This window comes from Carlito syrichta, unplaced genomic scaffold (genome assembly GCF_000164805.1).
Source record: "Carlito syrichta isolate Samal-C Ts95f unplaced genomic scaffold, Tarsius_syrichta-2.0.1 Scaffold76734, whole genome shotgun sequence".
Taxonomy (NCBI): domain Eukaryota; kingdom Metazoa; phylum Chordata; class Mammalia; order Primates; family Tarsiidae; genus Carlito; species Carlito syrichta.
In genome coordinates, this window is record NW_007020830.1 from 125,087 (window position 1) to 137,483 (window position 12,397).

Consider the following 12,397-nt stretch of genomic DNA (forward strand, 5'->3'; position numbering starts at 1 on the left):
GAAAAAGATTAATTAATATAACTAGATCTAAGCCTAGTTTGGAAGAACCCTCTGCCTAGAGTAGTTGAAAGGAATCTGCTAAAGTGCATCCTCCCTTATCTGTCCCTTAGCAGTTCTTCATTACTATTTTTATTTTATTTTTGTCTTTCTGATGTCTGGGGGACAAGAGAGGCACAAAAGAGACAGTTTATGAAGAACTTAACAGTTTTCACATTGTCATTTCTGTAAAATCAAGAAAAGCATAACAGTTGTATCAGAGAATAGCTCATGAGTATAGTGATCAAAAAACACATGAAAAGATATTTCAGAATTCATGGAAACTTCCAGCTGCATATTTTGTCTTCTGTTCATCTTTGTAAACTTTTTGTTTTTCAGGTTGAGTGTGATTCTTTCTTCCCAGCTGGAGCTTTCAACCTTGTCCCTAGGACCAAAGGCTCAATCAGTGTCACTCTGCAGAGATTGTTTTCAGTGTCTAAGTGTCCTCACCTTGGCACTCAATAGGGATAGTCAGCCCCGCTGTGGGCCACAGCTAATTAATCCCATCACCATCAGAGCTCAGAGTGACAGAGGGGAAGGACAGAGAATGTAACCAAGAGATCATTCAAAATGGGGTTCAAGCTGGGAGGCAGTGCCCGGCCCCCTTCTTTCACAGCTGGGGCTTTGGCAGCGTGTCCCCGGGTTGTTCAGTGGTGACCCTAGCTGCCTGTGATTTACTAACTGTTTTACAAACATTTCCTCACTCTGGGAGGTTTGATATACTCTTCATCCTCCTCAGCTCACCAGAGTCACTCAGTCTCTGAGCCAAACCTGCCTTTGTTTACAACTTTTCCGGAAATTTTCACAGAGGGGGGAAGAAATCCTCCCTTCTCTTCCAGTGTTTTATTTTTAAGTCAACACTTTTCTCAAGTTTATTTGTGCTAAACCAAATTCTCTTACAAGGTATTGCTCTATATTCAAATGGGAATTGCTACGTTTCTATAAATAGAATGAAGGTCATGTGAACGAGTTCAGAAAAATCTAGATATCACATTTTACGGGACCTTTACATTTAGTTCACTATTTTTTGAAAATAATATTCTATGTTTGGATTTGTCTTTTTTTCCCACATTCATATTAGACTGAGCATTATGTGAAAAACTGAATTTGGGAAACATTGAGTGGAATCTTTTTAAACTGAAATACCCATGTTAAAAATAACAAAATTTGTTGTTGCTTCATCATTGTAACTTTCTAAAAAACAGAATTTATAGCCCTTTCATTAAATATTTCTAGAATAGAATTGCCTTTGAAAACACAGTGTCAGGATTATTAATTTTTTCTTTAAATCTCATCCCATTAATTGCTCAGTCCTTACATTGGCTGAGAATGGGGAAAAAAAAAACCTTGGAATTTATTAAACATTTGGAGAATTTTGAAGAAAAGTTAAAAAGTGATGAAAAAACATTTAGAAAGACTGATTTCATCTGAACTCAAAGGTTAACTTTTTGTCCACACTGAGAAGAAATTACGAAGCACTTACTAATAAGTATGCAACAGATCACCCCTTTTCTGTTCATCTTCCCAGCCGGCTGTTAAGATAGAAACAGAGTTGCATGACTCTCTTATAAAAAAGTGACTTTCTTTGAAACTTATTTGGCTGTGAAGTGCAGTAAGTATTATTTGTCTCCTACCTGTCTAAAAAGGTTGAAATTGAAAAAAGGGGGATAAAAAAAAAAAAACAGGTATTATTTCTTTCCTCCTTTTCTAGCTTCTAGAACCAGAACAGACAGTATATCCTAAGTTGGATATAGCCAGAGACCAGTTTCCTGATAAAAATATGTATAGGAAGGAAAATTTGTTATATTTCAACATATCCAGCTGGACTTCCTGGTAGGCCTCCCACATTGTCAACATCAGTAGCATTTATTTGTTGTCCAACAGAAGACCACCAGAATGAGGTATTTCATTTCTTCATACTTCTAATTCTATAGGAAAGATAGCTATTGAAAGAGCTAGTATGAAGGAAATGGCAAACAAACACCATAGGTGATCCTGTGTGACATTCAGGAACTATTGCAGACTTCCAGGACTCAAGACAGTCTCCTCAGCCATAATGTCATTGACCTTGACATACTCAGAACAAATTGGTCTTTGTGATTGCTACCACATGCTGTAGTGCTGCCTAACCCTGCCATTGGTCTAGAGTAAAGGGGGCCAGGAAAAAGGGCTGCTCATCAGAGAATATGCTTCTTTTATGTTCTTTAGACCCTTGCCCAGCATGCTTTTCCTATTCTGTGTAGTCTTAAAATGGCTAATTTAAAATTTCCTAAGCTTTGTAGGAAATAAATGTGGAGTGTACCTAGTTTTGCCAAGTACTAAAGAGATGAATAGTCTTTGTGTCCTAAGGTATACATTGTTTTAGGAGCAGAAAGTAAGGCAAACACACTAAAAAAGACAGCCTGTATGCTTAGTTTGTAAGATAATTTATTTCCTAAAAGCTCTGTTAGTGATCTGTACCCATCAGATCAGTCAAATTTGAACTTTTTCTACCTAAAGAGTCAACTGAGCAGTTAACATACTCCTGAATTCTAGTTCTCTTTTATTTCTGTGAGGTTTTTTTTCCATGTATCTAGAGAAGGATGTATTAGCCAGGAAAAATTTGTCGTAGGCCCCCCCATTTTTAGCACTCCAGTTATAAGTACTTTTAAAATGTTTGTTGGTAAATGAGTGAATGAGTCCTACACAAATCGAGATGCGTGAAATAAGTCATAATCTTGTCAAAAGCCTAAATAAACACAATTGAAAAAGAATCTTAAACCAGTTTTTAGCCTCAAATTGATACATTAATGTGAAGTTGTACACCAAGATACATAAACTGGAGTATGACTAGATATATGAACAGCTGATATATGCAGGGCAACCAGAGGCCTTCTCGGTTTATCATGTCTATAGTATTCCCAATAATTCTGAATCAGAGCTGTGTAGATGATTCTGACATGCTGGGAATAACTTTCTTAATGTTTTATAATAAGTAAGACCACATTTAACTCGGTTGATGTATATATATTAGTTCTTTTGTGGCATTATGAATGAATAAATACAATATGAACTAAACTCCATTTTTATATTAGAAAATTGGTGGGTTTTTCTAGGAATGTGCCAGTTTAACTTTGATTCTATCAAGTTTGCTTAAAATCTTGATTTTTATATGGATACAAAATAATTTTGTTCTGAAAGAACAGAGATATTAGAGTAACAAGTAACACGTCAGCTCAAAAGGAGTATTTTTTTGAGTACCTCTTTATTTGAAGATTCAGCATTAATATTTGTTCTTAGTACCTTTCTGACATTTTCTGCACTTCAACTCTTATAATGTGCCAAGGAAAGCAGAGATATTCCCTACATAAAAGAATATAATTTCCATTTTTCTTCTCTATCCATATACTACTATATCAGCTGTTCTCCAGTCTGTTTTTCTCTCACCAATATATGTGATAAACATTGTCAGCACAGATTGTACCTATAAATCTGCCTTATTCTTACTGTCTATATGTTAATAATGGTTAACATTTCTAGAGACAAGCACTTATTCATTTGTTTAATCATAACTTTAGGATGTAAGTACTATTATTATTCTTTAACAGATAAGGAAATTAAGTTAAAGAAGGATTACAAATATGTCCCAAGGTTACGATGATAGTAAATGCCATGACTAGATTCACACCTATCGTCTTAATCACCAAGCTCTTTTCTATAGCATTCCACTATATGGAGGTATTATCATCTATTTAATAATCTCCCTATGGATGCTGTTTACGGTGTTTTGCCTTTACAAACAGAACTGCAGTGAACATCTTTATACATTTTTCCTTGTATGGTGGTTAGCATCTTAAAAGCATGAATATAACTGCCCCATAACCCTCCATCCCAAGCAATCCCTATGTTGCTCCAGAATTCAGAGAAGGAGAAAATCTGCCCTTTCACATGGCTCAAGGAACTACTCTGGTGGAGTCTATTTTTCAAAGTTTTTTTATAGTTGTGTGATTTAAACTAAAACAGAAATAATGTATATATATTTGTGTCTTACTTGGTGAGAAGTGGTGCGAGGAATAATTTTGTTTGTTTTTGCTGTGAATATCAGTAACATGGCTAAAAACATTGGCTTTGCAAAATTCTCAGTAAGATTCTTGAACTTAAATAGAATTAGAGGGGGGAAATTACTATTAGTCTTACTTTCATATAAGAACCTGGAGAACATTTTAAATACTTAGGAGGTAATATTAATTACATACCCCTTTCCTAGTATATCTTATTAAATGACTCTCATTTAATCTTTTAGAAAGTAGTCTATAAAAAAATGTGTTGATTTCTAGTTATTTCAAATCTAAATTTGGGATGGAAAGGTTTCATGAACTTTCCAGAAACTAGTGGTTTCCTGTTTCACTTCCCTGTGCTTTGTATTTTAGTTATTATATTACCTACATACATATATTTGACTTTTGACAATATTTCATTTTTTGTAAAGCTGCACTCTTTTCTTCCAGGGAAAAGATAATTTCCTTCTTGATGTTCTACTAAAACCTTGCTAATGCTTTGACACAACCTGAATCCATAGTTTTGGTTCTGACATTATTAATGATTAATGTTTAAGCACCAAATAAAAGAAATGTGATAGTAAGTTTCATTAAAGAACTGAGGGTTTGTCTTCTGTTATGGACATTGCTTATCCTCAGCTTGACTTTAACTTGAATCTCATTAACACTGCTTAGTTTGAGTCTGAAAAGGGGAAACAAAGTGCATGGTCATTCTAAATGCTAATATTAGCCTCCCTGTTAGAAATCTGTTAGGTCCATGCTTCTATGAGGAAAGCAGGTATCCATGTTGATGATGCTCCCTAGAGAAAGCCTCGGACACATTTTGTTCCCAAACAGAATTAGAAGGAAAAGGTCTGCTTAGCTATCTTTTCCTGTTTAAAATACAGCTGCCCCTTATGTAGAGTCGTTGTCAGCTCGCTGGTGCTCTCTGCAAATTTGTAGTACAAGTCTATGATATAAGTGGTATAGAGTGGTTTTGTTGCTAAGGGAAAAGTGCTTAAAAAGGGGGGGGGGCTGTATCTCCTATATAGCTCAGATCCTTTGAGTATTTAATGTACAGTTTCAACAAAGGACACTTAGAATTATACCTCTGGTTCAAAATCGCTTAAATGTTGAAACATATGGTCTCATGTTCCATTTGTTAGGAAACAACCAGCTGTTCTCAGCCTGCCAAATCCAAGTAAACATCCACTGTGTGGAAGAGTGAATCTGAAGTAGTTCAGTAAAAACATAAAGACTGTTTTGCTAAAGAAGAAAAGAAGCAGCAGAAGAAAAAGAAGAAGAAGAAAAAGAAGAAGAAGGGAAAAGGCCACCCCAAAACAACAGCTAGTGAAGGAAAAAAGAAAATCCTGTCTTGATCATGTATTTTCTCTGGCTTAGTGGGCTGTGGAGTAGGAATGACTCTAGACCTGTTTCAATTTTAAAAGATTTGTAGGCATCCTTGCTGTCATCTCTTGGTGGAAATCATGTGATTGACTTGGTTGCAGTGATTATTTTAATAAAATGCAATTATCTGAATAATTAATTTATTTGACTACTATGTCCTCCATTCACAGAGGCCAAAATGTCAAAGATCAAGTAGATTGGGAGAATAGGAAAATTCTCATTATAAAGGCGAGGGGAGGAGGGAAAGGATGAAATATTTGGCATTTCAGTGCAGTGGTTTCTATTTATCTGAAATGTCAAGGGCAGTGTAAAATGTATTTTTAAAATGTGTTTCTGTATGGTTTGTGTCCATTCTTGGCGTGGCTGTGGCTCTACAGAGGCCATTGTTCTTTGAGGAGTATGAGGGGTGTCTTTGTCCAAAGTGACAAAAAGAAGACTTGGAAGACTGGGCTTCCTTTGTTCCTGTGCGGTGCTGTAAAATTTGGTTTGAAATTAGGACCTCAGGGAAGGACCTTCAATAGAGAGCTTTCATTTCCTGCCAGCATTTTAATCACTCTGGGGTTTAAAGTGGATGGCCGGCCAGCATAATGGCCCTATGTTTAATAGAACAGCTTGTATCTTGAAGGCCAGTTAAGGGATCTGTCATCCGCCCAATATTCGTCTTTTCTGTTTCCTGTCCATTTATGAAGATCACCCACCCTTTTAGGTGGCTTCTCTGGACCATTTTGTAGGAGAGCTGCTGCCACTGCTTCTTAAAGAGGCTGAAAAGAAACCTAGTTGAATGTGGTCCAACCTTCAGCCTATGCAGGAAAGGTCTGGAGAGTGCTTTAATTAGACATAAAAATTCACCACATTTAGGAGTCGATTCCATCAGTTGCCGAGGGATTGTGTCAGATTTCACAAAAGTATACATTAGAAGGAAAGTTAAAATTTATTATTATCAGAATTATTGGCACCTACTGACCTGATAAATGCTCACATCATCACTGCAGTGGAAGTTAACATTATCCTATCATGGGGAGGAGTGAGCAACTTGGTAAATTTGATCTTATATAATAAGGTTTTCTGACATATTGGCTTGTTAACTCTGAAGGCAGAGTTTCTTTGGAACCATTTAGGAATTTACCTTTATAGTTTATTAAATGATATCCAGAACTCCTACAGAAGTAAATCTTGGAGTCAAGCCTTGAAAGAGTCAACAGTAAGAAGGGTGGGCTCTAAACTTCTTTCCCAATTCATGACTGGTGGCTAAGAGTAAGATAATATCAGTAAAACCTTCAAATTCACCAAGTTCTCATCTAGGGCCTATCACTGAAATTGTTCTGTGACCAGGTGCTATGCATAGCCTGTATGGTAGCAATAATAGTGAACTGCTTGGCAGAGGTAATTTCAGGGGTAGCTATTAAATAGGATTATGAAGTGTTTCCCTAACTCTGAGTGATAGCATACATATATGAGGAGTGAGAGGGAAGGGAACTTTGCAGCTACTAGTATACTCTATACCATCTCACAGCCAGGAGGTCTGGGAAAACAAAAAAACATGGAGAACCCACTTTCACAGGTATTTTCTGTTTGCAGCTAGGTTTGGGTTATCATGGGGAAATGAAGAGCTGCATAAACTTCATTCAGCAAAACTGAAAAGATTCAACCTCCCATCTATCTCAGCCAAGCTTAACCCCTACCCACAGAGATATTGGAGCTGGGCCAGAGCCTTAGCTCCCATTCCTGGGGTTGAGGAAGAAAAGACAGTTGTAGAGAGCAATATTTGGAGGCATTCTCGCTTATTCAGAGGCAATGGAATGACATTAAAGTTCTTCCCCTAAAATGCTGCAACCAGCTCCCCTTCACTTTCCCCTTCTGTAATCAGTAATCATTGTGTAGTTCAGATGATAATCCAGTTGGCCACCAAAGCCTTGTGCTTCCTTACTGGCTGTACTTGTGACTGGCAAGGCTTTTCATGGGTTTAAACATCCAGAGACTTCCCTGCCCCTTTGTGAGCCATTCTCCCAGTGTGCCCCTTTTGACCTCTTTCATCGTGTCTCTAGCTGCAGATTTTCTGGCTGCCCAATTGGAGCCCTTTTGAGTTGGCCTCCCTTGGATGAGTAGCTGTTTGAAAGCTGGTTTAAAGTGAGTGTTGCTCCACGAAAGAGCTGTTGGCTGAAAAGAGCACTACCCACAACAGCAGAGGTGGCCGAAAAAGGCAGACAGGCTCTCTTGAGGTTGGTATTGCACATGTGCGTTGGTCTAGTAGGAATTATGCATCATTCGACTGAGGATCTTATTTTTGTGTACAGGTCGTTTCTCCATCGAAAAATGCCTCTGACATTTCAACCAGGGCCCCGTCATTGTGCTCACACCAGTCTCTTCCCACACATGAAATGTTACGACTCAAATAGCCATTCATCAACTCATCTGAATGTCCAAAGTACGTTTACTGGGTAAAAGTTTTCAAGCATAGATTTAGAGAGAAAGCTGCCTACGAGAGCAGGGCGTTAGCATAAAGTTCATATCGTCAAAGATCTGACTATAATCCGTTTCATTCACCGTTGGAGTTTGCTGTGTGGGTGTTTCCACAATGTGGGAAACTCATTTCATTGAAGAGTCTGAATATTTTGTAAGGATGTGAAAAGTTGCAAATAATCTTTTCTGTAAGGCTGTGAGGAGGAACAAAGCAGCTAATGTTTGAAAGAACTGGTACGCTATTGTTTTCTGTCATTTGTAAAACTCAGTAGGAATATTCTAGACTTCACAGATTTATATCCTCAACTTGCTGCTCCTTAAAGATTATACAGAAAGTATACCTGTAAAGAGATCTGTTCCACTGGAAGGATATCCTCTTTTAAAGCTCAATCAGTTTTTATTCATTTGTGTCTTAGAGACAGGGCTTACTCTGTCACCCAGGCTGGAGTGCAGTGTCACGATCACAGCTCACTGCTGCCTCAAATTCAAGGGATCCTCTTGTCTACACTTCCCAGGTAGCTAGGACCACAGGTGCATGCCAACATGCCCAGCTAATTTAAAAAACAAAATTGTAGAGATGAGATCTTACTAAGTTTCCCAGGTTGATCTCAAACTCCTTGTCTCAAGTGATGCTCCTACCTCTGGCTTCCAAAGCAGTGGGATTACAGGTGTGAGCCACTGCATTCAAATAGTTTTAAAATAAGAAGGCATGAGGAGGGACCCAAAGAAACCTTAAATTTATATTAAAAATATTGTGTATTTACTCTTACATGTTTAAATTTCAGTCACCTTCAAAATACTCTCCATTTGATGCAATGCACTTATTGAGACACTTTTTCCACTGCTCAAAACAGTTTTTGAACTTAGCAATTTTGATGCCTTTTAGTGCTTCTGCCATGTTTTGTTTCACCTCTTCCACATCAGCAAAACCTTTCCTTTTGAGGATATTTTTCATTGGGGAAACAAAAAAGGATCACTGGAGGCAAGATTGGGTGAATAGGGAGGGTTGGGCATGAGGATCATGCCATTTTTTAATCAAAAACTGCTGAACACTCAGCATGGTGTGGGCAGGTGCATTGTCATGGTGGAAGAACCAGTCATCTGTTTGCCACAACTCGACAATTTCTCCTAATGCAACCTCTCACAGCAACGCTAACTGGTACATTGATGCCAATAGGTTCCTAGAACACTTACCTAGCAGGGGAAGCCTGTACTACAGGGACTCGTCCTCTCAAAGATAATTTTGGGGTTTTGGGGATCCCCTGGTATATGTAATAAATCATAAATATTTGTCTATAGAAAATAATGTGTCTATATCTTCAAAGAGCTACCTAAATTCTGCTATATTAGCATAAGAATGTATGGGGTAAAGTTTTACATGTATATTTGAATATACAAATGATACATGTATAAATAAAATATATACATTAAAATATATAGATGTGTATGTATAGTCAAGTCAGTAGAGTTATCCAAGATGCTTTCATTTTTGCATTTAGGCAATGAGATTATGCCAGCCTTAACTGAAACCAAGGTAGTTATTAGACTCAGTAGTGCTAGTTTCCAATTATTTCTCAGTATCTCTTTGAAATCACACTGGAAAATGAACTGGCCTTTATGAATATCCTATTCTTCGGCAGTAGCATTTGGTTAGCATTGTTTCTATGGGCTCCCTTCAGAAAATTTGCCTGTATTTACTTAACGTTTAAGTCCTTCCTTTCAAAAGCCTTTCCTGATACTTTATCCCCTATTTAGTCAATATCTATCTTATTACATTGTATAGAAATGCTTTTATGTTTTAGAATTAAATCTCAACCAGGTAACTAATTTATTTGAGGCAGGACCCATGCCACACTTCTCCCTTATTTCTCAGAACATAGCATCCGATGTAATACATCAGTGTTAGTTTCCTTTCCTTGTTCAATTGTCATTCATATATTTTTCATGTGAGAAAAGTAAGCTATAAAGAGAATTGTATTATTTGTTTAGTTGACAGAAAACTGAGAGCAAAAGTAGTGCTATGGCCGTCCTACCTCAAGTTCCTAGAATTCTTTTTCTTGTTCTTTACATGGCGACTATTCACTCTTCCTGATCATTAACTCTTTAATTGTCTTATATTTGCATTTTTGAAAGTAGTGAAAGTTGGAGAAAGAAAGAGTGTACAGACAGACAAAGAAATACACATTTAACACCAGAGACTGGATTAGGACTCAAAAATTTAGAATTTTCTGGATGTGGTTTAGTACATCATGAATACCAAATCACAACTCCAAGCATTTGATTGTAGGGCAGGTAGTGAAGAATTGAATAAGATATTAAACTCTGCCTTCTGCCCTTCTGTAATTGCCCCAGGATAGCAGAGAAGGGTCTATAGTAATATGTATTGCAAAGGGAAGATGAATGAGGGATTAAAGCCACCAAATTTTTCCTAAAGTGAAAGGCAAGAAGAATGGTGGCTGCACGTGATTGCTTGATTTCACAGTGGCTAAAGACCATCTCTAACATCACAGAACTCCTAGTATGGCTGGTTTCAAAACTCATTTAAACTGTAGGAATATTGTGGTGGATGCCCAGCAGGCCACTGCACTCCAGCATGAGACTCAAGAAAAATTTTAAAAATTAAAAAAACAAAAACAAAAGAGTATGTTCTACCTAAGAGTGTATTATATAGGTGCTAACCAGTGTCTAGCAATAACTAGCTTCTTGTTGGTTTCATCTCACAAGGCTTACCGCTTGCATATGCTTAATACATTGGCTTACCCTCAAGAAAAAGAAATACAGCCTATATGCCTCTTATACTCACCCTCTTATACTCACTAGACAGAACTAAGCGGAATCTCTTTTGATAACTGGAGCAGATAAGCAGGAACTATATATAACCAACTAGGATTTATTTCACATACTGTCTATTATTATGGCTTTTCCTAATCTACTCCTTGGCTTAATCTAATTCTTTTCCATTCAGGGAGCCAGCTTCCTGAGAAGCAAGGACAAGGATACATTTCACCTATGTCTTATGTTTTAACTATTTTGAGAGAGAAACAAATCTCCTTTGAAACTCATTTGTTCAAGAAAATATTTCGGGAGTCACTGTCATCATAATGTTTGGGGAAAAAAAGTGACTTGCTTAGTTGATTCTTCTTGCTCTGAATGAAGAATCTAGAGGTCTGAGATTTATTCATCTCTGTCACTAACTGACTTTCTTTAGACACTTCACTTCTCTGTTCTTTAATTCCTATTTTGTAAAGCATCTAAAGTAGATGATTCCTGGCATCCCTCTGGATCTGTAGTAATTCTTTTGATAGGCTGCTTTAAAAATACTGGCAACATTTAAATAGAAATTTCCAACACCTGCATACAAACATCTCCATAGAGCGGGATCAATATTCATTATGCTACTGACTCTAAAATACAGAGGAATATATTTTTATATTTTTTAAAGCTACTTGAGCTCACACTAAAATTGTTATAATTAGAAGAAATGTGGAAGGTTAACATTAACCTCTCCCAATTTCCATGTCTTTTACACTTATCTCCTTAATTTGCTAACCCCCTCAGTTTGATATTCAGACTCTAATGTAAAGTTCCCTTTGTTGAGTAGTTCTCAACCTTGACTACACATTAGAATTTCTTAGAGACCTTTCAAAAATTCCTATACCCAGGTCACACTCAGAGCAGTTGAGGGTGGAGCCTGGGTATCAGTATTTTTCAAACTCCAATGTGCAGCCAGATTTGAAAACCTTTGCCATAGTAGAATCTTGGTACTTTTCATAGTAAAATATACTATTTTTCTAGTATATTAAAATATATATTTGGCCGGGTTCAGTGGCTCAGCCTGTAATCCTAGCACTTTGAGAGGCCGAGGCGAGTGTATTGCCTGAGCCTGCGGGTTTGAGATTAGCCTGGGCAACTTGGCGAGATCTCATCTCTACAATAAATAAAAAAATTAGCCAGGTGTGGTAGTGCGCACCTGTAGTTCTGGCTACTTGGAAGGCTAAGGTGGAAGGATCACCGGAGCAGGTCAACACTGGGGTGGCCATGAGTGTGCCACTGCACACCAGCCTGGGCAACAGAGACTTCAACTAAAAAATGTGTGGTGTGTGTGTGTGTGTGTGTGTGTGTGTGTGTGTATTTGGTTTGGTTCCCCCAGTTGTAGATTAGAATGTTTCAGAACAGTATACTTTATTCCATACTAATTTATCTGATAGGCATTTGCCTTCCTTTGAAGGTATAGTAACATTTCAGATTAGGCAGCACAACATGAATTTTCTATTCCCATTTCCTGTGACTAATCTCTAAGCTAGTAGGGAGATTCCTTAGTGTATTGTGGGATGTCTGGAAGTTCACCATGGCCTGAAACAGAAGAGTGCATTCAGGGTGGTGTTGATTTGGGTTTATTTATAACACAAGATTCTCCTATTGGGATTTATATCACCATTTTGTCAGATTTTTCTTAACTCAAGTATACAAGGTATCGA